Source organism: Podarcis cretensis (assembly GCF_951804945.1).
Source record: "Podarcis cretensis genome assembly, chromosome: 8".
Taxonomy (NCBI): domain Eukaryota; kingdom Metazoa; phylum Chordata; class Lepidosauria; order Squamata; family Lacertidae; genus Podarcis; species Podarcis cretensis.
Window position 1 is genome coordinate 71,466,615 of NC_137177.1, and position 9,491 is coordinate 71,476,105.

Below are 9,491 nucleotides of genomic sequence, written 5' to 3' on the forward strand. Positions count from 1 at the left end.
CAATGCTACAGAGCGGCCATTAAGGCTGGCAACATCACCCACCAAGCTCTGGGGCAGCACAAAGAGTATACCAGGCGTGGTATAAATGCAGGGAGGCCAAACTGGCCTCTGAAAGCAAACACACTTTGCTAGATTGGTGGGCTCATTTGGGTAAACAACCGGGAAAGCCTCACGCTCCGCAATGGTGGCGCTTTGCATAAATGAAAAAGCTCCTGCACCTTCTGTGTTCGGAGGCCTTCATGCGACTTTGCCCACATGGAGATTCCCATTTCGAAATGTAGTGTTATATTTTGTTCCCCCTCTAATGAGCTTGCCAAGTGATTTTTGCACCCCCAGCGGCTCTTTTGATATGGTTTCTTCCTCCTCCCAAAACCGCCAGCCTTCCCTTCCTCGCTGCATCTGCCACAGGGATGGAGACATTGTTATTCAAATACTTTTAAGTGCTTTGGAAAGGCAATAGGAAATGACCATAATGACAATAATAGCAATATTTGCTCTTTAATGTCCAAGTTATTTGGAGATATTTCTCTGCAAACAACCATTTCTGGGGCCCCTCCTGGGGCTTCCCGTAAGTGCATTGAAGTCTGCAGTGAACCCCAAATTCACAGCTGCTTGCAGGAAGGCATACCTGGTACCATAAAGGGAAGAAGGAGCAATGCAGGCAATCTTGAGCACGGCACCACCTCCTTGGCAAACCTCCATGCACCAAAAACCTCCATTAAACTTTCTTCGTGTGCAGCAGTTAGGTCTAGCTGCCATTTAAAATCTCAATCTCTCTCTCTCTCTCTCTCTCTCTGTCACACACACACACATGCATTCAGTACTAAAAAGATCACTGCTTCTAATTTGCAATTTCTCTACTCAAGAGATGCTAATGTGCCCGTCAATTTCATCCAATTCTGTCAATAAAAAAGAAAGAAAGTTAAAGCCATATTTAAAATACCCCCATAGGGGAAGTACAAATTTTGTACAGAATCAGGGTTAGGATTTGGACACAAAGTCAAATCAGAGAGCCTCTGAAGTGCTTTGTACCCAATCTTTATCTTTTCTAAGGTGCCAAACTGAGGTCCATACTCTTCCTGGCCACACCCATGTTATTTTAAATGCTGATTCACATTTTACCACCTACCTGTACTGTACAAAGGTAAGAGTCACATGCCTTGCCTTGCCCATTTTTGCTCCTGGCAAGTGTTGTCCACAAGAGGATGCAATCAGGGGCAGAGCAAGGTGGGCACAGTGGGGGCAGACTACCCCAGGTGTCATCACCAAGGGGGTGACATTCGGTGCACCGCCTGCCCATGAATCCCACCTACCCCGAGCCGTCAGGGTGAGTGGGGTAGTTGCCACACTTTTCACTGCTTTGACTTGACAGCCCTGCACTCCCAGGTTGCTGGAGGAGGCAGGCAGGCAGGCAGGGAGAGGACAGGAAGGAGACAGGTGAGCAAACATGTGTAGGGTGGAGGGAAGGATAGAAGCAGAAGGTCTCTTAATCCAGGACCCAAACCCTGCAACCCCCCAAAAAAGCTTAATGCTTTTGGGGGCAGAGTTGGCCAAGGCTCCCGTAAAAAAAGCTCAACCAACTTTGGTCAATCCTTCTCTTGGGAGTCCAACTAGATTTCAGTGTGTGGGGGGGGGGGGTTGTGACAAGAAATTTTCTGCGCTGGTTACCACCTGATCGTGCCGTGCTGCTGGCTGCAATCTTCAGATTGAAAAAGGTTGCCCAACTTTGCTATATGGGCTTGGCCTAGAGCATGGGTAGGCATACTAAGGCCTGGGGGCCAAATTCGGCCCAATCAACTTTTAAATCCGGCCTGTGGATTGTCCGGGAATCAGCCTGTTTTTACATGAGTAGAATGTGTGCTTTTATTTAAAATGCATCTCTGGGTTATTTGTGAGGCATAGGAATTTGTTCATTTTTACCCCCAAAATATAGTCCGCCCCCCCCCCACAAGGTCTGAGGGACAGTGGACTGGCCCCCGGCTGAAAAAGTTTGCTTACCCCTGGCCTAGAGTCTCTGCAAAACTTTATGAAAGTATCAATCATACCTGAGTCTTCATCAAGGATGAGTTTCAGCAGAATGAGGCAACCACAAATTGCCACTATCAAGTAAACGCCATAATTAAAATATTTTGAGATAGATTAGCGGCATTCTCCCATCTCAACCCTGCAAGAGCCTTAACTGCTATGCTATGGAAGTGTTCTCTTGATCACATAAAGGGAATGTTAAAAGAAAAGTCAGCTGTTGTGTTGCTTGTGACTATCAGATAACTTAATTTGCTGTCCCGCAGGTGTTGGGTTACCCTATCTTGTAATCAGAGGACACAGCATCTAGCTTACACAAAAAAGCTAGAATGAAATAATTTGACAAGGAAAGCATAGAAATGGCAGAATGGAAAACCCATTATTTAACCACATCAAAGGGAAGAGTAGAAGCATCTATTGGGGTGACAAACTTCAGCTGGGTTGCCTACCTCAAACTGCAATGAAAAGATGTGTGTGGGGGGGATTCATATCACCCCAAAGGGCAAAAATTCAGGAATTGGATTGCAGTGCAAACCCCTCAGATGCAACCCCACTAGGTTCACTGGGATTTTACCCCAGTTTAGTGTGTATACTGCACAGTGAGGCTACAGCCAATGGGGGGGGGTGTGAGGCAGCATTCTCCCCCCCTCCCCAGTTAGCCCCATCAAAATGATGCTATTCCTCATCACATAGCTTTACTCTAGGGACATTTTCTCAAGAAACAATAATCAATATTACAAATGACATTAAAACAGATTCTCGGTTAGGCAGAGAGCAGAAGTACAGAGTCTTTATACTTGAAAAAAACCATGGAGATTTATTTTGGATGGTGCACTAGGCAAAAGAGCCAGAACGAACCAAAATGCCACAAAATAGGGGCAAGATCAAGGCAAGAATTTAGCAGGCCATTTTTTAAATATAAATAATTGCAAGTAAAATAGAAATCCAATGCAGAAAAGAGCCTGCTGGATCAGGCCAATGGTCCAGCTCCTGTTCTCACAGGAGCCGACCAGATGCCTATGAGAAACCCACAACCAGAAGAAAAAAGAAGAAAAAGCCCTTTCCGCTCCTCCATTTTCCAGCAACTGGCATTCAGAAGCATTACTGCCTTTGACCATAGGGGCAAAGCAGAGCCATCATGGCTAGTAGCCATTGATAGCTGTATCCTCCATAAATTTGTCTAATCCCCCCTGTCATTTTTTTTTAAAATTTTATGGTAAGATAACGATAAAATTCCAACAGAACCGGCATAGTGTTACATGCTTACACCTGTCACTTACACGAAGAAAAATCGAACGAGGACACTGTCGAATAACCAAATCATTGAAGGCATTGCCAAGGCTTCAACTACCCATGACATTGCCTGGCCGTAAGTAAGTGTGAGTGGCTGGAGGCCTAACATTAACGTCACTTCTGTTTACATAGCTGATATATGGGGAACTGTACCTTGTCAAAATGACCATGTTTGGTTTGGCCTCGAACAACTCTTCTGTGTTGCATTAAAGGCTTGGAAAGAGCTAGATCCCAAATATCCCCTTGCTATCCTGTGAGAGTCCCCACTTTTGGGGTCTTTCCCATAGGTGTGTGCAGGGTGTGTGTGCCAGATGTGCCCAGGCAAACCCTAATGGGGATCAAGGGAAGCAGACATAGAGAGGCATAGGCAGAATAAAAAAGGCTGGAACGTACCTTGAATTGATCTGCAGCTTCTGTCTGCATCTGTCTCTGGGAGTAGCAGTGGGACAGTTCTCTATGCTATTTCCCTCAATATATGCATTTTTGTAGCTGGAGTAGCTCTCTGCAATATTTGGAGAAGGGTGAATTTCTAAGAAATAAAAGTGTTTTGGTTGGAGTATTGGCTTAGCCAGTGTTAATGGAATACTTTCTCATCAAAATGCAAACAAAACACAATTTCTCTGCCCCCCCCCCAATCCCAGCTGAGTCTTCAGACCCCACAAGCTCATAGCTGTCAACGTTTCCCTTTTTTTTAAGGGAAATTCCCTTATTCCAAATAGGATTCCTCGCAAGAAAAGGGAAAAGTTGACAGCTATGCACAAGCTGGGTTGTGTCAAGAAGATGTCTGACCTCGGCTCCAGAACAGACAAGCAAACAGGATATCAAGGCAACTCAGAGCTCATCAAAAACGCAAAGTAAAAGTTACCTGGAGAATACGGGGCATAAACATCAACAAAATATAACAAGCTGCATGGTGGGGCAAGGACAATGGGAAACATTATAATCCTGCCCGAAACAGTATTTGACAGAGAACCTGGTTTTAAATCAGGTGCTTTTTCTCAGAGTATTGTTCCTGACTGTTTGCATCATGTTACCGAATTCTGCATCCCCCCTCTAATAAAAAACGAAAGCTGCTATTAAAAATGAATCAATGGGCCAGTCCTGGTTTTGATCACTCGTGCGCTGGTCTTTGCAGCATCTGTTCCAATTAAAACTTGTTTTTGAGTTTCAAGATATTAGCCCGATCACTAGTGTTCTGTTTGGGATGTGAATAGGGCATTGTTCTGACAGGGTGTAGTTAAACAGACTCCACGGTGTCTATTAAAATGTTTTGCACCCCAATTAGACTGAAGAAGGAGGCGCGGAGACAGGATTAAGCCATATACCTTGGTCCCATATGTATTTTTTTTTAATAGATTCATAGTCAATGAAAAACTGTTAACCGGGACCATGTGTTTGAGAAACGCAGTCTGCACGCTCTCTTGGCCTTTGACGAGAGGCACGCTGGGGCATCCATCAGGATTTAACGGGTACCAAACTTAATTACAGTAAGAACTGGACGGGAAGCCTTGCACAGCTATGACAAAACAAGCCGCTGACATATGGATGGAATCAGCATCAGAAACATGGTGATGGCAAAGCTGAAAAATGGTATACAGATGCACCCCTTTCTTGCATTTTCTGTTGCAGTGGCAGCATACTGAAGGATTTTTTCCCTTCCATCTAATATCTGCACCACTTCATCCACAGTAACTTTCAAAATACAATTGCTCAACAGCAACCTCCCTCACTGCAATAGTAGCACGGTGGTTGAGAAACCTGTCGTGCAATCCAGATATGGTGGGTTCTAATCCTGATGTGTATTACGACTATTTTGAGAGGGGATTTATTGTCATGGCTACAAAACTGAGCTTAAAACCAGAAGGAACCAGGTTTAACGCTTCCCTGTGACCTGAACTCCTTGAGCGTGATTTCGCTTATGAAGGTGGGGTGCAAATGCCAAAATAAATAGGTAAATTAATTAAATGCATGCACATATACGGCATGAACTGGCAGAGGGTTCGTGACTTTTCTGATAAAATGGGATGAAATTGAATAACACATGGCGACAGATTAGTGTCAGGAGAACTCAACCACAGACCCAGTAGCGCCATGGCCACCAAATACATGGAGATCATCACCCAGTGGATGCTGTTCCATTAGGGCCGGTAGAGCAGTGCTCCACCAGCTTCCATCTGCTCTCAACCAACCCAATCTGCCTGCCTGCCTTCTTCTTTATAACCAGACCTAGAGGGTGACCCTGGCTGTCAGCTCCGCCCTCCATACTTGTAGAACTCAGCAGGGAGGAGGGTGGGGACAAAGCTAGAATTAGTTGATCAGAATTACAAAATGCCTCCCTGTCATTGAAGGGACAACCAAGCTTCTGAGCTATTTGGAAACTTAGCGGAAAACCTTCCATTCCACCAGATTTCAGGAGGGGGATGCAAGAAGATACCAATTTGATCAAACCAAAGGTCTATCTTTAGCTGAACATCCAGTTCTCACAGCAGCCAACCAGATGCCTGTGTGAAGCATCTGGGAAGCAGGGCACAGGTGAACACTTCAATAGCAGCCATGGGTAACCTTGCCCTCCATGAATTTGTCTAATCTCTTTTAAAGCCATCTAAGCTGGTGGCCATTGCTGCCTCCTGTAGTTTCACAGTTTAAGCATATTTTAGACTGGTGACTGGGAGTGGCCGCCAAGACCATATAACACCGGTCCTGAAAGAGCTATATTGGCTCCCAGTACGTTTCTGAGCACAATTTCAAAGTGTTGGTGCTGACCTTTAAAGCCCTAAACGGCCTCGGCCCAGTATACCTGAAGGAACGTCTCTGCCCCCCTCATTCAGCCCGGACTCTGAGGTCCAGCTCTGATGGCCTTCTGGCGGTTCCCTCACTGCAAGAAGTGAAGTTACAGGGAACCAGGCAGAGGGTCTTCTCAGTAGCAGCACCCGCCCTGTGGAAGGCCTCCCATCAGATGTCAAGGAAATAAACCACTGTCGGAAGGCAACCTTGTTTAGGGAAGTTTTTAATGTTTGATGTTTTATCGTGTTTTTAATATTCTGTTGGGAGCCGACCAGAAACCCAGCCAGATGTATGGATATTAAAAATTATTATTATTATTATTATTATTATTATTATTATTATTACTACTACTACTACTTTATTTCATTGTCCTGAGTCTTCCAACATTCAGCTTCATTGGACATCTGTGAGTTACGAGAGGGAGAAAATGTTTTCTCTATCTATTGTTTCCAAGCTGCACATAATTTTACCAATGTCTATCATGTCACCTTCAGGGGCTTGAGGCAGGAGATGCTAGAAGCTGAACCTGGGCTCTTCAACATGCAAAGGCCATCTCCAGATTTTCTGCCTCTGAATGGACATCCTGGGGCTTTACCTGCAGTTTCTGTGTATGTAACTAAAGGATTGCACTTCTGAGTACACCAATTCTGCCCAGAAAGTGGTTGAATATTTTCCTAATGACCGTTTTGAAAACGCAAACATTAGTACAGTCTTTGCATGTTGATTAATATGGGTTCCCCCCCTCCCTTGAGTCTGATTTCCACTGCCAAAAACCAGGCAAAAGTGGAGGCATAACATAAAAATATGCTTTACAAAAACAGGCAGCATGACTTTATTTTTTTGAAACTCTCCCTGAAACGCGGTCCAAAAAGTTAAGTAAACAAATAAATAAAAAACGAGATTGGTCTTGTCCCAGTCAAATGCTGGTTCTCAAGTGCGCTTGGGTGGAAAGGTAGCTTCAAAAATAAATGCAGCCTTTGGGCTTGCAAAGTAAATATGGCCCAAGTGCAATGGCTATTAGATCACCTCATGTAAATAGGGATGTTTGAAGCGTTCCAGCTCAGCAAAGGAAGGCAGCAAAGAATGCCACTTTATTTCACCTTCTCATACTCAAGGGCTTTCTTGATACAGAGCTAAAGCAGATGGACGGTGGAAAACCCCCAAATAGGCAAATGTATTGGGCATAGAGTCCAGCAGTAAGTGAGGACTTGGGCATAAGGATGTAGGGGAAGTGGCCCATCTAGCCCAGATCCTGTCATCACAGTGATCATCCCTTGGAAGCCAAACATGCTTGAGTGCAACAGCAACTTTGTCTCCACTTGTGAATCTTCTAAAACACAGTTTTCTAAACTTGAGTCTCCACCATTTTTGGACTACAGCTCCCATCACTCTTAGCTAGCCAAACTGGTGGTTGATAGGATTTGTAGTCCAAAAACAGCTGGAGACCCAAGTTTGGGAAACCCTACTCTAAAGCATGGGACGCGGGTGGCGCTGTGGGTTAAACCACAGAGCCTAGGACTTGCCGATCAGAAGGTCGGTGGTTCGAATCCCTGCGATGGGGTGAGCTCCCGTTGCTCGTTCTCTGCTCCTACCAACCTAGCAGTTCGAAAGCACATCAAAGTGCAAGTAGATAAATAGGTACCGCTCCAGCGGGAAGGTAAACGGCATTTCCGTGCACTGCTCTGGTTCGCCAGAAGTGGCTTAGTCATGCTGGCCACATGACCCGAAAGCTGGACGCTGGCTCTATCGGCCAATAAAGCGAGATGAGCGCCGCAACCCCAGAGTTGGTCACGACTGAACCTAATGGTCAGGGGTCCCTTTACCTTTACCTTTACTCTAAAGCATATCCTGAAATGTACTGCCTCCAGTGGCCATCTAGCCCAGCATCCTGTTCTCACAGTGGCCAACCTGTGGGAAGCCCACAAGCAGGGCTGGAGCACAACAACAGCACCCTCCACACTTGTGATCCCCAGCATCTGACATTCTGAGGCATACGGCCTCCAACAGGAGAGCTAAAACAGCCACCAAGGCATTGAAGGGTGCAGTGAAATGCCATCGATTTCTGTGAAGGTGGGGGGGACCTGTGGCTAACCAGAAGGGAACAGAATGTGGTCAAAAGAGCAGTGAGAGTAGGAGAGACCCTGTTGAACTAGCAAGAATTAAAGAGAGATGATTCACCCAGTGGAGTGTTGGTAAGACTACAAGCTGGTTGCAAGGAGGAGGACAGGCAGATGGGGGTTGCCTGAGGGCAGATTGAGGTTGGGGGAGAGCAGAGCTTTGTTTGTCTTAATGGACTAGTATTTTTGTGTGTGTGTGTTGAGATATTATATATATCACATATCTATCCCCCCTATATTTCACCAGAATTAGACAATATTATTCAGCATTCCATCAGTATCACTCCTGGCACACAGAAAGGAGAGGGTCTTATCCCAAGGTCCTGGCTTAAAAAATAAAATAAAAGCAGCACATGGAAGATGAATTGCAAATCAATATATGGCCAAGCCGGTTTTTAAAATGCACAGCTCTTTTGCTGAGCTGAAGCTGTAGAAACAGGGCCTCCTATTGGCAGAGCACATGAACAGCAGAGAGCAGTCACATCCGGTGAATTGCATGCTTTGAAATGCAGCAAAATGCTTTTGGGGAATTGAGAGTTGTCCCTCCCATTCACCTTCCAGCACATCTGATGTGAGAGAGGGAACCTAGCAGTGCAATCTTCTGCACATTTACTTAGGAGTAAGTTAGTGTGTTCAATGGATATTACTCTCTAGTAAGCATATATAGAATTGCAGCCCCTGTGGCTCAGCACCAGGAACCTCTTTCAGGTGCCAGGGGCATGTGAAGCAGGTTCCTCTGGGCATGTGTAGAGTGCCTTCCTTCATACACTCAAATACATATTTGCATTAATAAATCTTAAAGGTAAAGGTAAAGGACCCCTGAAAGTTAAGTCCAGTCGCAGACAACTCTGGGATTGCGGCACTCATCTCGCTTTACAGGCCAAGGGAGCTGGCATTTTGTTCACAGACAGTTTTTCCGGGTCATGTAGCCAGCGTGACTAAGCCACTTCTGGTGCAACGGAACACTGAAACCAGAGCACCACATGGAAACGCTGTTTATCTTCCCGCTGCAGCGGTACCTATTTATCTACTTGGAATTTTGGCGTGCTTTCGAACTGCTAGGTTGGCAGGAGCTGGTACCGAGCAACGGGAGCTCACCCTGTCACAGGGATGCGAACCGCTGACCTTCTGATCGGAAAGCCTAAGAGGCTCAGTGGTTTAGACCACAGCGCCACCTGCGTCCCTAATAAAACTTACTAGGGGACAAAAACAAGGCTATTGGATATCAAGCTGTATCCAATATATTATATTCAGATTAGGCCCACTGAAATGAAT